Source organism: Bos grunniens, chromosome 26, assembly GCF_055505025.1.
Source record: "Bos grunniens cultivar Pamir isolate PY7600 chromosome 26, Bosgru_T2T1.0, whole genome shotgun sequence".
NCBI classification, from domain to species: Eukaryota; Metazoa; Chordata; class Mammalia; order Artiodactyla; family Bovidae; genus Bos; species Bos grunniens.
This window is the reverse complement of record NC_141190.1, coordinates 3759625-3778586: the sequence shown is the minus strand read 5'-3', so window position 1 is coordinate 3778586 and position 18962 is coordinate 3759625.

The window sequence follows — 18962 nt, the reverse complement described above, 5'->3', positions numbered from 1 at the left end:
AATTAAAAGTATTAACCTATATAAGTGTATTATGCAAAATAAAATCATAAGATGGGGCTCATAATAATTGTAATTAAATTTGTAAGTTAAAATATGCTTAATAATTATAATAGACAATCTTCTAAAAGTAATCCACACATGTTCCATATTAATTAATAATTTACATGCATATTATTTTCTTAACATATCCTTTTGGTTGACACATATATATGACTTAAATATATATATATACATATATATACACACACATATATATATATGTATGTATTCAGAGTCTGATATATAAATATATATGTGCTTGGAAAGATTGAAAGCAGGAGGACAAGGGGACGGCAGAGAACCAGATGGTTGGATGGTATCACTGACTCAATGGACATAAGCTTGAGCAAGCTCAGGGAGATGGTGAAGGAGAGGGAAGCCTGGTGTGCTGCAGTTTATGGGGTTGCAAAGAGTCAAACATGACTGAACAACTGACCAACAACGAAATATATGTAGCTTTGTGCTGGGTTTCACTGAAATGGAATAGGCATATCACATTATGGAATACACATGTTGTACTTGTCCCTAGGTTATTTTCTCTAATGTTCAAATGTTTCAACATTTCTTAAAACTTATGGAAATGGAGAGGAATATAGAAATGTTGTTTATGTTAACTGGGCTTATATTCTTGTCTCAATTCTCTCCAATGATATGTAAAAGTGATCTTCATATTGGCTTTCATTAAAATTCTATGGGATATCATTACCTTTAAAAAAGTCTTACTTTACTTCAAGTATGTCTTACACTTTTTGTTATATAAGAGAGAAATAAATCTATGGGCTAAATTAATATATTTTTAATTTTTCTCTAATGGGAGGTAATTGAGTACATATAAAGCTGTATTCATCTAAAACCATAGTAGAATGTGCTTTATTCACAATAAAGCTGTCGTGTGTCAGCCATCTATAATAGGAAATGTATTTGTCTCCTTGGGCAAACAAAAGCTCCAGGTACATTGAATTCTGTAACCTTGAGTAATTAGGCTTTACTTAGACATTTCATATTAACGAGTTCTACTTAATAAGTTATGTTAGATTCCAAATGCATGGAAATTTGTTTGTTTTTTAATTTGTCAAATAGTATTCATACATTTTACATGGGAGATTCAAAGTAAACTACAAGTTTATAAAAGCCACCAATATCTTAGCAAGGGAATTTAAACTTGTTTTTCGAAACATAGATCTTTCATGAAATAACTGACTCAATATATAAAACAAACAAGATTGAGTTGGAGAAGGGCATGGCAACCACTCCAATATTCTTGCCTGGAAAATCAATGGACAGAGTATCCTGGTGGGCTACAGTCTATGGGGTCCCAAAGAGTCAGACACGACTGAGGTGACAGCATAGACCAGACCTCACCTGGTTCACACCACCTGACAATCCATGTTACCCAGTGATTTACCTTCATGAATTCCTTAAGGATCCATGAAGCTGTTTGTACAACTCTTGTTTAGAGTATCAATATTTTAAAGGCAACCCATCCACTCAAGGGACTTCCCTGGTAGCACAGTTGGTAAAGAATCTGCCTGCAATGAGGAAGACCTGGGTTTGATCCCTGGGTTGGGAAGATCCCCTGGAGGAGGGCATGGCAACCCACTCCAGTATTCTTGCCTGAAGAATCCCAACAGAGAGGCCTGGCAGGCTACAGTCCATGAAGTTGCAAAGAGTTGGACTCAGTCAACTGAGCAACTAAGCACAGCACAGCACCCACTCAAGACCTCTTCTCTGGGATCTAATCCTTTCACCTTTTCAGAAGTTTGCTTGTTCATGTCATTAAAACCCACATAACCTAGTGGAGTGCAATATGGATGGACAAATGATTCAAGCGGAAGCTAACCATCTACTGGACAGAAATCCATAAGACTTTTTCACTTGAGAATCCTAATTGGGATAGAGAATATAAAAATGAAGCACACTGGACCAGCGAAACCATATAGTGTCAAGGAGTATATCATTACATTTTAGTGGGGAGCTTTGGCTGGAAAATTGATGATCCAAAGAATTAAAGGGGAGAGAAAAAATCCTGCCCAAGAGTGAAATGTTGATTAAGCTAAAAGCAATACACAGTTCTTCGAAAACACAGCGCCAAATTCCCACTGACTACGCTCTGTGATTGTAAGTGCCCGGACTTAGTTTCTTCAGAATGTTAAAGTGAAAGCAGTGCTCGGAATAAATACAAACAACAACACAGGGAAATGGTTCTTAAATACAGTTTTGCTAAGTATAAAGTAAATCCAAAAAGATTCACATGATGTCCAAAATTGTTCCCATGATTAATAAAATTTATTACCAAAGGATATTGACCAGAGAAAAAGCAAAAGTGCTATTGGTGTGTCATTTATAAAATATTTTGGTGGAAAATTAGAATTTGAAATGCTCAAAATATTCTATGATATACAAGTTAAATGATTGTTGTTTGATTTGTGTTTGATTTGAAAGTTAGTTTTGAAGTTTTCATCTTCAGGGAGAAAATGCTTAGCATTTTACATAAAATTATTCAAGTTTTCCTCTCTTTTCTATGTTCAAGACCAGTATGTTTCAACATATGATTTAAAGCATCTTAAGGCCTCCTTACTTCTAGACAATTTTTTTTTTAACATTTGCTCTAGGAGTTCAATTTATTCTAACTTCAGAGGATTACTTCATTAGAAAAGGTATGCAAAAAAAATTGAAATGAAGAGTCATTCTATAACATTTTCATGTTGGAGTTTGTGATAAATTTAGTGACAGCGGCATTACCCAACTTGGAATTATGAATTTTCTAGATATATAAATAAGAGTGGAATGAAATTACTTCATAAACTGCTTGGATGGCCTCCTCAAATTTGGAGGCTGAATATTCCCTATTTAAGAATACTGCCCTGGTCCACATACTGGATAACTTGAAAAGTTGCCAGTTTTGAGTGCGATTCAGAATGGGATGGTTTACAGTAATCAGTTTAGGGTATAGTATAAACAACCCTGTAAGTTAGATCATATGACAGGTCAAATCTTATGATATTTGTGGTATAATTGATTGAAAAGGACCCTATGTGGTGTTTATGGCAAGTCCCAACAGATAAATCACAATATAGACCCCTAGAGATATAAAACTAGGACAAATCATCTTCACTGGGAGATGATGCACATTTTGACAGCTTCTGTCATGTTAATAAGCCATGGAGAGATAGAGTACTTGGACTTAGGACACCAAGTGGCAATGAAACACAAAGTCATCTTACAACCAGAACTTCCCATTGGGAACTGGTTTCTCTCTAACTCATCAGCTCATAAATATGGCTCAGCTGGTAAAGAATCCATCTGCAATATGGGAGACCTGGGTTTGACCCCAGATTGGGAGGATCCTCTGGAGAAGGGAAAGGCTACCCACTCCAGTATTCTGGCCTGGAGAATTACATGGACTGTATAGTCCATGGGGTCACAAAGAGTTCAACACAACTGAGTGACTTTCACTTTTTAACTAATGATACATATGGGTGAATTTTCTCTAGAATCAATGGTATCCAAAAGACAATAGAATATAAAGTGCTGAAAGGAAAACACTGTCAGGCTAGAATTCTATACTCAGTGAAAATAAAGTTCAAAATGAAGGTGAAATAAAGTAATTTCAGACAGATGAATGTTGGGAGAATTCATCTCCAGCAGAACCACACTAAAATACCATAAGATGGAAGTAGTTCATGCAGAGGGCATCAGCAAGCTAAGTGAGAAGACAGCCCAATCACGCACCAGCACTTTTGAAGATTACTTAATAGCAAAGTGATTATAAGTAACTCTTCTTTTCTGAAGGGATAGCTATTTATTTTAGCAGAAATTGGCACATATTCCAAGTATAAGTTTATATTTCATGCTTTAGGGCCTCATTTAGTACTACTATGAGAGGGATTGCAATATGCTTTATCATATGGCACATCTCCTATTGTATTATTTTTTACCAAATCACCCATTTTACAGCAAAAGAGTGTGGGAGTATGCACTGGAATGGCCTGTTGAAGTGCCAAATCAAAGGTATTTTCATGCATTTTAAAGTAAATATATTTATATGATGTCCCCAGTAGAAAGAAAATGTCGTCTGTTTGGGAACCATGAAATGGAAACATGATTGACACTGCTTATTAGAACTCCCAATGATGGATTTTAGGAGCTTATGCTTTCCGTCCTCATATCACTAGATTCTGTGGGATTAAAGACCAAGATGTCTAAAGTTCAGAAATCAAGATTTGCCTTAAAGATACAATTAAAGTACTAATGAAGAGAGCAATTTTGGCTCCTCATACCAAGACACCTTGACCAAAAGGAAGAAGTAGGGAGAAATATATATTTGTTACTCAGGCCTGCATTTAGGGGTCTCCTGATTACACTATTGACAATGTTATGGTAAATAAGAAAATAACTAATGTAAATGCTTTTTGTGATAGCTTCCACCTCGGAGTAAGCTTCTCAAAGGATCATACCTGTGGCTATCTATTCATCTATCTATAACATGATGAGAAGTAGTTAATACTATACTTATTATTAGCCTGGATAGAGAATTTAATCATATACCAGTTATACTATTTACTTCATAAATAACAAACCTCAGATAAATGGAATGGATATTTAAAGATACCCTGAAAACAAAATGTTAAGGAAACATTATCGCAGCAAGACATTTCTGGAGAATACTCAGGAAATGATTCGATTTCAGAAATAAAATGGAACTTAAGTATCAATACATCCTTTAGTAGGATAAACCATTCTTCATATTTTTCTAAGGATATTTTTAAAATAGTCTATTTTCCTGATTGAATGACTTCAGAGTCACTGAGCTGCCATACTTATTGGTTTCAATCTCTTTTCTTTTCGGTTAAGGTCATTGTAAGAAATCAACTTAAATACAGTGCATACAAACTTCATTTCTTGTGGAACTTTGCAACATTCACTTAGAGTTCTTTTTTTTTTTAATTTTCATCATATTACTCAACAAAAAGTAGGCCAATGGATATGACTAAAGTATATCAACATATTTTCTTTTCTGTTTTAATACACTATCTGGATACTACTTGAATAATTATAGAAAACTGAACTTATAAATTATTTCCTATCATACCATCTAATTTATACTTTCCCCACTTCCAAAAGACAAAACAAACAAACAAAAATTACTCCTTCTCCAGGGCTATACTTATGCTCTCAGTAAATGGCACTACTCTTCTCCCACTTGATCAATAATGAACTCAGACGTTACATTATAATATTTTTGAGTGAGTCTATGAGTGACAAAGTCACACCTCTACTCAAATCTCTGCAATGCCTTTCCAATTCACTTACAGTATAACTCAGACAGTTTATCATTACCTAAGTGTCTAAAGGAAATGCCAAGCCACTCCAGTGTTCTTGCTTGGAGAATCCCAGGGACAGGGGAGCCTGGTGGGCTGCCGTCTATGGGTCGCACAGAGTCAGACACGACTGAAGTGACTTAGCAGCAGCAGCAGCAGCAAGTGTCTAAATGACCCAGCTCTTGGTTGCTTCTATTCTCATGTCTTACTTCTTTCCAAGTCATTCACTATCTATTAGCCACAATGGCCTTTTTGTTGCTGTTCAAAAACTTCAACCATCTCTCTAACTTATAATATTTGGATTTGCTCTGCTCTCTGCAGGAACACTCATTCACAAGATAATCTGTCACCATATTCTATATCTGTCTGTGAGTCAATTTATTTCATTACTGTCTATCTTCCTTCAGTAAAGTGAAAGTTCCATAAGGACAGGGACTTAGTTTTCCTCAGAGTGGTATTCCTATTCACTATATACTCATAATAAATACTAGATAAATATTTCATGAATGAAGTAAAGATATTAAAATGATGTTGCTTCTACTTCCTTTTACTTCTGTTTGCAATATTTTTTATTTATCACCACTGCACAGGCTACTCCCATTTTTCATCCTACTGAAATAATCTTCTATATGATGACTTCATTTCTACCCCTGACACCATGTAATTCATACTGTAAAGGCCAGTTTTCATTCCAATCCCAAAGAAGGGCAATGCAAAAAAAATGTTCAAGATAACACACAATTGCACCCATTTCACAAGCTAGTAAAGTAATACTCAATATTCTTCATGCCAGGCTTCAACAGTTCATGAACTGAGAACTTCCAGATGTTCAAGCTGGATTGTGAAAAGGCAGAGGAACCAGAGATCAAATTGCCAACATCCATTGGATCATAGAAAAAGCATGAGAATTTGAGAAAAAAGAAATCTACTTATGTTTCCTTGACTATGTTAAAGGCTTTGACTGTATGTATCACAATAAACTGTGGAAAATTCTCAAAAAGATGGGAATTTGCAGACCACCTTACCTGTGTCCTGTGAAACCTTGCTTCTTGTTGCAGTTCAAGAAGCAGCAATTAGAACCAGACATGTAAAAATGGACAGGCTCCAAGTTGGGAAAGGAGTATGTCAAAGATGTATATTGTCATCCTGTTTATTTAACTTCTATGCAAAGTACATCATGCAAAATTTTGGATTGGATGAAGCACAAGCTGGAATCAAGATTGCTAGGAGAAATATCAATAACTTCAGGTATGCAGATGACACCACCCTTATGGCAGAAAGAGAAGAGGAACTAAAGAGCCTTGTGATAAAGGTAAAGGAGGAGAGTGAAAAAAAACTAGCTTAAAACTCAACATTCAAAAAGCAAAGATCATGGCATCTGGTCCCATCAGTTCATGGCAAATAAATGGGGAAACAATGGAAACAGTGACAAAATGTATTTTCTTGAGCTCCAAAATCACTTCAGATGGTGACTGCAGCCATGAAATTATAAGACGCTTGGTTCTTGGAAGAAAAGCTATGACAAACTTAGACAGCATACAAAAAGCAGAGACATTACTTTGCCAACAGAGGTCCATCTAGTCAAAGCTATGGCTTTTCCATTAGTCATGTACAGCTGAACAATAAAAAAGGTTGAGTGCTGAAGAATTGATGCCTTCCAACTGTGGTGTTGGAGAAGACTCTTGAGTGTCCCTTGGACAGCAAGGAGATCAAATCAGTCAGTCCTAAAGGAAATAAACCCTGAATATTCACTGGAAAGACTGATGCTGAAGCTGAAGCTCCAATACTTTGGCCACCTGATGCAAAGAGCTGACTCATTGGAAAAGACCCTGATTATGGGAAAGACTGAAGGCAGAAGGAAGGGGACAGCAGAGGATGAGGTGGTTAGATGACTCAATGGACATGAGTTTGAGCAAATTATGGGAAATAGTCAAGTACATGGAAGGCTAGCATGCTGCAGTCCGTGGGGTAGCAAAGAGTCAGACATGACTGAGTGACTGAATGACAATCCATGCTTCACATTAAAGTCATTGCTCTAATTTGAAAACACAATATGGTTGCACCATGACCCTAATCTTAAAGCCTCTCAATTGCATTCTTTTAATAGTAACAGAAATTTTAATAGAAGTCTACAAACCTTGACTTCCTCATTAGCCTTTTCTCATTTTTTAAATTTCTGTCTACAGCCATATTCCTTTGTTTTATATACCTTTAAATATTTTCTCCTTGGTTCCCTCGGGATCTGTTTTCTGATTCTATCTCCCCCATATCATGCTAGTTTATTCTGTTATATGTTCCAGATTATCCTGTACGTATCTTTCTAATTTATCAAAGTTATTCATAGCTTCCCTCCTGCATAAGAGCAGAGTCCTTGCAAACTAACAAGAAGGTTTGTTCATTCCACTCCTAGTGGGGTCTTGTTCAGGACTGGGTTTACCTGGGTAAGCTGTGCCTCCCTTATATATTTTGAATCAAGGAGCAACTTCCTACATAGATTCTTTACAGGGAACAAATGAGTGGCTTCTTTTTCACAGAGAACCAAAAATCTAATGTCGTATGTGGAATTAACCAGCATTTTGTAAAACAAACTTTCTAGTTGTTAACAGTGTTACATAAGGTTGAGCATGAAATGAGGCACATAGTTAGAAAGCTATTAGAAAATGAGATGGATGAAACTGGAACCTATTATACAGAGTGAAGTAAGCCAGAAAGAAAAACACCAATACAGTATACTAACGCATATATATGGAATTTAGAAAGATGGTAACAATAACCCTGTGTACGAGACAGCAAAAGAGACACTGATGTATAGATCAGTCTTATGGACTCTATGGGAGAGGGAGAGGGTGGGGAGATTTGGGAGAATGGCATTGAAACATGTATAATATCATGTATGAAACAAGTTACCAGTCCAAGTTTGATGCACGATACTGGATGCTTGGGACTGGTGCACTGGGACGACCCACAGGGAGGGTATGGGGAGGGAGGAGGGAGGAGGGTTCAGGATGGGGAACACAGGTATACCTGTGGTGGATTCATTTCGATATTTGGCAAAACTAACACAATATTGTAAAGTTTAAAAATAAAATAAAATTAAAAAAAAATAAAACAAATTATAAGAAAACCAAAAAGGTAATTTTCTGTGATATTTTCCTAAGGCTACTAGATAAATTTCTCCAAAAGATTATGGTATGCCCCTAGCCACCAAAGTTCAAGCTCTACAGTATGTAGGAACAGAGTGCTTGGGACACATGGCAAATTTGCTCACTAGATAATGTCCCGTTTCCTCTTTAAGCAGTTATTGCACAAATTATTTTACAGATGTCCTAGAGTCAACTTTCCAAGAAAATTTGCTCTTCACTTGGTAAACAATCTTCAAATAACCCTTAAAAAAATCTATAGTATATGGTGTATATAGGTGTTCCAAGCACCTAATAAGAACTGGAAAGAGTAACTCCAGATAGTCAGTGCTTACCAGGATTAACATAAATAAATGATAGTATTTAAGGATAGAATGCAGGAAGCCTACTCTACCTTTAAATTTCCAGAAAAGTAGTGGTTTACTAAACATCAATATTGAGATAATGTTAACTCTATCAGGTATATTCATTTATTTAATTTTTTTAGGATTTTATTTTATTTTTTATATATATTTTATTTTATTTTTTAACTTTATCAGGTATATTTAAACAAGTATAAAATAGCTGCAGTGATGAGTATGTAGAGACAGAGGAATATTGTTAAATTCAGGACTAATTCATTCTATTATGCAATTTATTATTTTCATATTACAGACAATATTAAGAAAATTTAAGTTCAGATTTTGGGATCATCCCTCAGATTATTATAACATTATCAAATATTATGCATTCAGTACAGAAGTGTCTACCTCTCTGAGGCATTTGAAAGAAGCAATTTTCAAAATCAGCTAAGGAAAATATAGTTTTTAATTTGTCAATTGCTATTGTGATAGTTAATGAGACCATCAACAAAACAAAAAGGAACAATCTACTAAATGGGAGAAAATATTTCCAAATGATATGACTGAGAAGAGGTTAATATCCAAAATATATTAAAAACCCATACAACTCAATATTAAGCAAACAAACAACCTGATTAAAACATGGGCAGAAGACCTAAATAGATATTTTCCAAAGAAGATATACAGATGACCAACAGGTACTTGAGAAGATGTCCAACATCCCTTAATCCAAGGAATGAAAATCAAAGCCACAATGACATATCATCATATATCTATCAGAATGGCTCATTTCAAAAAGACAACAAATAACAAATGGTGGCAAGGATATTGGTGAAAGAGAACTCTTGTAATTGTGTGGGAAAGCTAAATGGTGCAACCACTATGAAAAACAAGATGAGATTCCTCAAAAAATTAAAATTAGAAATACTATATGATCCTCTAATTAAAATAAATAAATTTAATTAAAAAAAAGAAATACTATATGATCCAGCAATTCCACTCTTGGGTAGATAGCTGAAGAAAATGAAAACTCTAAGTCAAACAGATACACACACCTCAGTGTTCATATCAGCATTACTTACAATAGCCAAGATATGGAAGCAATCTAAATGTCTATCAATAGATGACTGGATAAAGAAGATGTGGATGGAATACCACTCAGCCTGAAAAAAATAATTATGCCACTTGCAACAACATAGATGGACCTGGAGGGTATTATGGTTAGTGAAATAAGTTGGACTAAGACAAAATAGACTGACAGAACAAATTAGTGGTTACCAGCATGGTGACCAATTGAGGGAAGGCTAAGATAGGGGAAGGGAATTAAGAGGTCAAAACTATTACATATAAAATAAATAAGCTACAAGGATACATTGCCCAGTACAGGGAATATAGCCAATATTTTATATTATTTTAACTGGAGTGTAATCTATAAAATTTTGAATCACTATGTTATATAAGTGAAACTAATAAAATATTATAAATCAGCTACAGCTCACTAAAAACAAAACAAAATACACAAGGCCAAGACTTGGATGAAGCAGGTAAAGCAGTCACTTTGGGCACAAAATTTAAGAGGGTATAAAAGATCAGTAATCAAAAAAAAAAAAAAAAATCAGTAATCAGGTAAACTTTTAATGTTCCAAAATTAAAAGTAATACAAAAAATCTATATAAATAAGACATTGATATTTTATTAGATGACATGATCAGTATTAATCTGCTACAAACTACTCTTCTCTAACATGAATAACTACAATAATCTTTCAACTTGTTTCTCTGCATGCTTTTTTATAATCTCCAAAAGATAGATAATGTTCCAAAACCTTAATATTAGAATGTTAATTTCCTCAATAAGTACTTTCAAAAAATATGTTTTCATTTTTGTAGGAAAAACTGTAAATTCTTAGATGGAAATGGAGCCTCTCCTTCCAGCTTTCTGTGGTCCATTAACTCATGCCTTCCTTTAGTTCTGAGAATGTACCATGCTCTTTCCTGGGCTTCCCTGGTGGATCAGATGGTAAAAAATCTGCGTGCAATGTGGGAGACCTGAGTTCCATCTCTAGGTCAGGAAGATTCTCTGGAGAAGGGAAAGGCAACCCACTCCAGTATTCTTGCCTGGAAAATTCCATGGACAGAGGAGCCTTGTGGGCTACAGTTCATGGGGTCACAAAGAGTCAGACATGACTGAGCAACCCCCCCTTCCCCCCACACCCTCCCCTCCCCCCCCCCCCCGCCCCGCTCCACACACACACACACATACACACGCTCTTACCTGGCTCAAACAACCTTGTGTACCATGTCCCCTCTGCTGAGAAACATTTTCCCCCCTTAATTACTTAGCTAACTTCCCCTTGAACTTCTGATTGAAACCAAAGTACCAACTCTGTAAGAAGTCTTCCTTAAGAACAGTCTACATAGAATCAAGTGAGCCCTTTTCTCAAGTCTCTCTAATGCGCCATTACCATTAGTCAGAATACACGCTCCAGGAAAAAAGGGAGACTCTGACTTTGCTCACCATGATATGTCACCATTGCCTAGCCCAGTGCCTGCACACTGTAGATCTTCAGTGGATATTTGTAGAATGAATTTAAAGCTCTAAGTAAAATAATAGATGTCTTGAAAATTATCAAAGATTCTCTTAAAAGTCAGTTAAATATAGTGAAAATGTAAACAAAAACCAATTTAATATACATGCTGATGTTACTTTTTTAAAACTTAACAGAATTAATTACAACATCCTTTGAATAATTCATCTGAGGGTTATAAGATTTGAATGAGGAGAAATATATTACAGCAATCTGTGAATGCTTTGTCAGAAATAAAATGTAATCTTAGGAATTAGCAGAAATAAAGTAATATTGACAAGGTTAGCTTATAGAAAGATGAAAAAGTGATTTTTTTCCTAGATAAAAGGGAGATTATTAATAGTTGACATGAGAAATCAAAAAGTAATTCAGCCCTGTTTCATATGAGTATGTCAAATTATATTGACACTAATATAGAAAAGAAAACAAAGGTTTCTGCAAATAACTTCCCACCCTTGATGTGATTCTTTCAAGATACTCCATAGTCTAACTAGTTATTAATAAATCAAAGGCATGAAAGATCAAATTCATCATTTTGTCCAGCTATTCCCTGCTTCTCCTGAGGCTGCCTGAAAAAGTGTGATTTATGATATATAAGAGTTGACTCATTGCAAAAGACTCTGATGCTAGGAGGTATTGGGGCCAGGAGGAGAAGGGGATGACAGAGGATGAGATGGCTGGATGGCATCACCGACTCGATGGACATGAGTTTGAGTGAACTCCGGGAGTTGGTGATGGACAGGGAGGCCTGGCGTGTTGCGATTCATGGGGTCGCAAAAAGTCGGACACGACTGAACGACTGAACTGAACTGATGATATATAAGGTGTGCTATAGGGCTTGACATGGTGAGTGTGATCTCATTTAATATGTTCTTACAATCAGCTTAGATCTCTTTGACAAGCATTTCATGCACATGTGTTTTCAGAACATAAAATAGGTATCTTAATGAAAACAAACTTTATATCCAAAGATATATTTGCATTCTCTGGCTATTTGCAACTAATATTTTAACTACTCAAATACTCCCTAACTTTCATTAAATTGAAATAATACATGATACTTTTTGTTGTTTAGGCTCCATATGAATCACTTCTCTCTGCTTATAGTGAAAGATAAGAATAAAGAATATTCATAACCCAGGTTGGTAAATAATGAATCTGCCTACTAAGTAATCTAGGTAGACAAAGAAGTAAAACTAAAACCTAATTCTTCTTGATCACATATATATGGAATTTAGGTTTTGGTCAACAATTTCAGTGTGTGGTAGAAGGGTTACCACCACATCATGAACAAGACTCTGACACCAGATATTTGTCCAACAATTTAACTCAATTCTGATGTAATCTACCTAGAGATTGCTTCAGATTCCATAGGTGAAGGGTTCAGTCCTACAAGACTGCTTCCCATCAATCCCTAATCTAGATTACCTGTGCTTCTAACTGATTGGATACAAATAGGTGGTTCTAACAAACTCCACCATCTCAGAATGCCAATCACAAGTCCTGGTGGTCACCTGACAGACTGGCTATAATCCAGAGGCTTCCAGGACACCTTCCTTGGTTGAGTCTGATTAATTTGCTAGAGTGGCTCTAAAAACTCAGGGAGATATTTTACTAACTAGATTTATTATAAAGGGTTATATGTCAGAAATAGCCAGAGGAAGATATGTAGGGCAAGTTATGGGGAAACGGTGTGGAGCTCCATGTGTTCACCAACTTGGAAGCTCTCTGAACCTTACCCTTTAGGGTGCTTTTAGAGGCTTCATTACATAGGCATCATTGATTAAATCATTGGCCATTGACAATTGATTCAATCTCCAATCTCTCTCCCCTACCCAGGAATCAGGGTGGGACTGAAAGTTCCAACCCTCTAACCACAGGGTTGGTATCCTTAGTCACTGCTCCTATCCTTAGGTTAACTTATCACTCTCATCACTTAGGAAATTCCAAGAGTTTAGGAACCTCCTGCCAGAAAAGGGGACAAAATCAAAAAACATATTTCTTATTATAAATTCCAGTAATACAGGCATGCAGAAGACTTATTATAATTTTACAAAGTTTGATAGGTACAACAGAAACCCACTATTTTAAAGCTTAAGAAAAGTACTTGCTATGAGATACTTTCACAGAAAATAGTGCCAATTAATATTATTCCAATTTAGTGTAAACAGTATCACAATGTATCACTTATATATTTCATTTTTTTTTCAAAAAGTTATAAAAAGGTTTAAGTTTCTTCTTCTGATAGCTATTACTTAGTTGACAGCTATTATCTCTCTGGGGCAACGTTTTCTGAAAAATGAAAATGAAAGTCACTAAGTTGTGTCCAGCTCTTTGGGACCACATGGACTGTATAATCCATGGAATTCTCCAGGCCAGAATACTTAAGTGGGTAGCCTACCCCTTCTCCAGTGGATCTTCCCAACTCAGGAATCAAACCAGGGTCTCCTGTATTGCAGGAGGATTCTTTACCAACTGAGCTAACAAAATTTTCTGAGACAGATTAATTTTTTAATTATGAAGAAACTTAAGTATTTGTGACAATTTCTAAAAAGACCATCAAATAGTTGTGTATATGTTTTAATAATTAACAGGAATGCAAACACAGATCTTCTGATTCTGAGCACATGTTCTTAACAAGTGTTATCTATATGTTGACACATAGAATTCTCTGAAGGGCAGCATATTAAGAATAGCAAAATTAATCAAAACTTTAATTTATGCACTATTTGTCCTGGGTATCAGGACAGCTTCCAACAGATTCATAGAACATCTCCAAATGTTTTGCTAAACAAAGGTTTGTTTAACACAGACTCATGGCATAGGCTCACTGATTCACATTCTTTGTCTTCCTTTGGCTCATAGGAGGGATTTGAGAAAGAACTTCTGTAAATTAGGCACTGAGTTATATCTGCCTGTGGAACTCAGTTTCTCTAGTGGAATCAAACTCAAATTAGCATAAATATTTAGTAGGTTTCCTTGCAATTATTAATAAACCAATAATACCAAATGAGATTTCAAGCTATCTAAACATTTCTGTATTTAGTGCTTGCTGCCTTATAACTTAAAAACACATATTACTTTGGTTTACACTGATCAAATTTAGACACTTTTTAGATAGCAAAATCCTTTGCTACTGCTGCTAAGTCGCTTCAGTCGTGTTCGACTCTGTGCGACCCCATAGACGGCAGCCCACCAGGCTCGCCCATCCCTGGGATTCTCCAGGCAAGAACACTGGAGTGGGTTGCCATTTCCTTCTCCAATGCATGAAAGTGAAAAGTCAAAGTGAAGTCGCTCAGTCGTGTCTGACTTTTAGCAACCCCATGGACTGTAGTCCACCAGGTACCTCCGTCCATGGGATTTTCCAGGCAAGAGTACTGGAGTGGGGTGCCATTGCCTTCTCCGAGCAAAATCCTTTACTACACACTAATTACAAATTATGTGAAATTGCCTAGGCAGTAAGTCATCATACTTATGCCCTCCCATCCACAAACCCCCAAGAATACTTAGTTCAAATGCCATTATATAGGAGAATTTTATAGTAGGGCATGGAAAAAAGAAAGCAAAAAGTCAGACATAAATGCCTTGTCAAAAGCCTAAATCCAACAGTAGCATAAAGACCTAAAACTACCAATTTTGAGACAGCCATGTGGCAGAAAGTGCTATCATCTGTTTTAAGCTGGTTTTATACATTATTTGTTTTTTCAGCTTCTGCTATGCAGTTATTCAACTACAAATACTACATATAGGCATTGGCTGTAATGTACACTCCAACATCTTGAATAGCAGTAGCCCTAATTATAATTTAAATGGATTAATGATTCATAAAAGAAGGATCATTTGTTTGTGTTTTAGTTGTCTCCTTGGATTAAAATATTGTTTGGCAAATAAATGGCAAAATAAAATAATAAAATAAAAATTAGAATTTCCTACTATATCTTTAGATAAAATAAATTGTAAAATAAACAGCTGAAACAAAATTTTAAGTATTTGTGTGGACCAAATGAATAGTTTAAACACAGATGATTTGATCCAGTGTTTTGTTCCTTGAAAGAAATGGAATATTTATTCTGGATAATGCATATATTTCTGTTTTTACAAAGAAGGTTTTGATTGTCAACTGAACTTATACATAAGGTTTTGTAAATAATAATATCATGTTGAACTTATTCAGGATTTTAGGTTTTTAAAACATGATTTTTTCAGTTCTTTTTAACTCGATATAATTATTTATGGCATATATAAACCTTGAAAAAGTGGTGTAGTATAGTATTCAGACTGTTCTCTGTAATATTTCATTGCATTTAATTAAGATTGTATATAATTTATCAAAATCTTTAAAGTATTTATAAAGAGAGCACTATTGAGAGTTTATACAGAGGAAAAAAGAATAAAGCATATTAAAACTTTTTCTGTTAAAAGGTGGATAATTTCCATTCTAATTTTTCTTTAATTGATTTTATTGCTTGGCATTCAATGTTAGGGGAAAAAACTACTAGTCTCATGGCTAAGATCATTATGAACTGCATAAACTATTTGGTACCAAAGCTTTGAACTAAACTTCAGACTCCAGGTTTTCTGTGAATTTAGTGTACATGTTTTTGTTTTTAAGTGTGGTAGGATTTATACCCCACAGCTATATATCTCTGAATCCTACTCTTATATTGATGCCAAAAGAACTGATTTAGGGACAAGTTCTTTTCTTATATGGAAACATAAATATATCCCAAACTGCACTGAACTCTAGCAAGCACCTAGCCTAAGGTAATTATCTTGTGCCTTGTAATGGATTGAATAGTATTACCCCAAAGTTATGACCAAGTTGTAGACCCCGGTGCTCTCCATCTCCCCACCAGTGCCTGTGAACGTGAGCTTATTTGGAAGCAAGATATTTACAGATATAATCAAGGTAAGAATCTTAGGAAGGAAACATCTAGAATAAGGGAGATCCTAAATCTAATGACCAGAGGGCCTTATACTAAGAAAAATTAGATCAAAGACACAAGCAAGAAGGTCACATGATAACAAAGGCAGAGATGGGATTATGCTGATACAAGCCAAGGCTTTCCATGAGCCTCTAGGGGCTCATCCAGTCAAGGTAAGTTTCTCCCTTGAGTCTTCTAAGGGAGTATGGTCCTACAAGCACCTTGATTTTGCTTTAATGTTCTAGCCTCTGCAACAGTGAGAGAAAAAAAAAATTGTGTTAAACCATCAATTTTGTTGTAATTTGCCCAGTAACCCTAAGAAACTTATACATGCCTCAAGTATTTGGTTAAATAAATACTACCATTACACATTTCAAAAGAGTGGTCACCAGTGTTGATTATGGTAAACATACAGTTTATTTTCAGATGTTTTTGTTTTTTAATTTCTACTTAACAATGGATATTATTATATTTAATCAAACATGTTTTATTCTGTACAATCTTGCTTGGATGTGTCACCACTGAATACCATCTCCTATGACTCCTTACTTCTTTTTAATTTATGAAGATTTGCTATGTATTGGATGTTTGTGGCTCCTGAAAATTCATATGTTGAAGCCCCTAACTCCCAAAGTGATTTGTATTTAGAGGTAGGTGCCTGGGCTTTCCTGGTGGCTCAGTAGTAAAAGAATCCACCTCCCAATTAAGCAGATGCAAGAGACTTGGTTTAGATCCCTGGGTTGGGAAGAATCCCCGGAGAAGGAAATAGCAACCTACTCCAGTATTCTTGCTTGGAGAATACCATGGACAGAGAAATTTGGTGGTCTACAGTCCATTGGATCTCAAAGAGTCAGACACAACTCAGTGACAGAGCCTGCACTTCTGGGAGGTGATGGAGCTTAGATAAACAGGCAGGTGGGGCCTCCATGGTGTGATTAGTCTCCTTATAAAAAGAGGGAGAAAGATCAGAGCTAGCATTTTATCTCTCTGTTGTGAGCATACAGAAGGAAGGCATCCATCTGTAAGTTAAAGAAGGCCCTTACCAGGATCAGAGTCTATGGGCATCCTAATGATCAACTTTCCAGCTTCCAGAATTGTGAGAATTTTCTCTATGAGAAATAGATATATTTTATTTAAGCCAGCCAGCCTATGGTATTTTGTTATAATAGCCTGAGCTGGCTAATACAAGCTTGGATAAAGTGGAAAGATGGGTACAAAATCAAGTTCTAGAAAACCATTTTAAATTGTAAGAAAGTGAAGCAAAAATTATTTAAATATTTCCACATACTCCACCTACACTGCGAAATTAAGGAAATGTGTGCTTTAATCAAGCCTTTTAAAATGAACACACTTTTCTTACAAGAGTAATTAATAACCCATGAATGTTAATTATATTTGCCAGGTTAATTTTCATCCTGTATACACTGCAAGAAAGGTTTGAAACTGATGAATCATCTTCCATTTGAAGTGTCATTTATAGAACTAAGAGCTAACCATATGAATCTTGGAGATATAGTTTTGTCAAGACTGGAATTCAATCTTGTAAAAAACATATCTCAGGCTTGAGAATGGAACTGATAATTAGTCAACCATGCAGTTAAATGTTACATAGAGTAGAGCTGTATCCTGCTCAATTTTGTCCAGTCTTTAAATAGAACGACTTAAAAAAATAAATAAATAGAATGACTTTTAGTTTTGTGATCTCTACTCCACAAACTTTATCAAATTATGTCTGTAATGTCTACTCTCTGAAATTTAAAGATCAAAGACATTCCACTATATATTAATCTGATTTTGGTATTGACCAACTGGTGATGTCCATGTGTGGTGCTGTTTTTGTGTTGCTGGAAAAGGGTGTTTACTATGACCAGTGTATTCTCTTGACAAAACTCTGTTAGCCTTTGCCCTGCTTCATTTTGTACTCCAAGACCAAACTTTCCTGTTATTTTGGTTATCTCTATACTTTCTACTTTTGCATTCCAATCCCCTATGATGAAAACTGCATCTTTTTTTGGTGTTAGTTCTAGAAGGTCTTGTAGGTCTTCATAGAACCTGTCAACTTTAGCTTTTTGTGCATCAGTGATCAGGGTACAGACTTGGATTACTGTGATGTTGAATGATTTACCTTGGAAAAGAAATGAGATCATTCTGTCATTTTGAGATTACACCTAATTACTGCATTTCAGCCTCTTTTGTTGATAATTATGGCTACCTCATTTCATCTGAGGGATTCTTGCCCACCATATTAGGTAAAATGGTCACCCAAAATAAAGTCACCCAAAATTTTAGTCTGATGGTTCCTAAAATGTTGATATTCAACCTTGCCATCTCCTGCTTGACCACTTCCAATTTACCTTGATTCATGGACCTAACATTCCAGGTTCCAATGCAATATTGTTTGTAGCATAGGACTTTACTTTCACCACCAGATACATCCACAGCTGAGCATCATTTCTGCTTTAGCCCAGCCAGGTATTCTCACTGGACCTATTAGCAATTGCCTTCCATTCTTCCTTAGTAGCATATTGGACACCTTCCAACTCCAGGAGCTCATCTTCCGATGTCATATCTTTTTCCTTCTCATACTGTCCATGGGGTTCTCCAGGAAA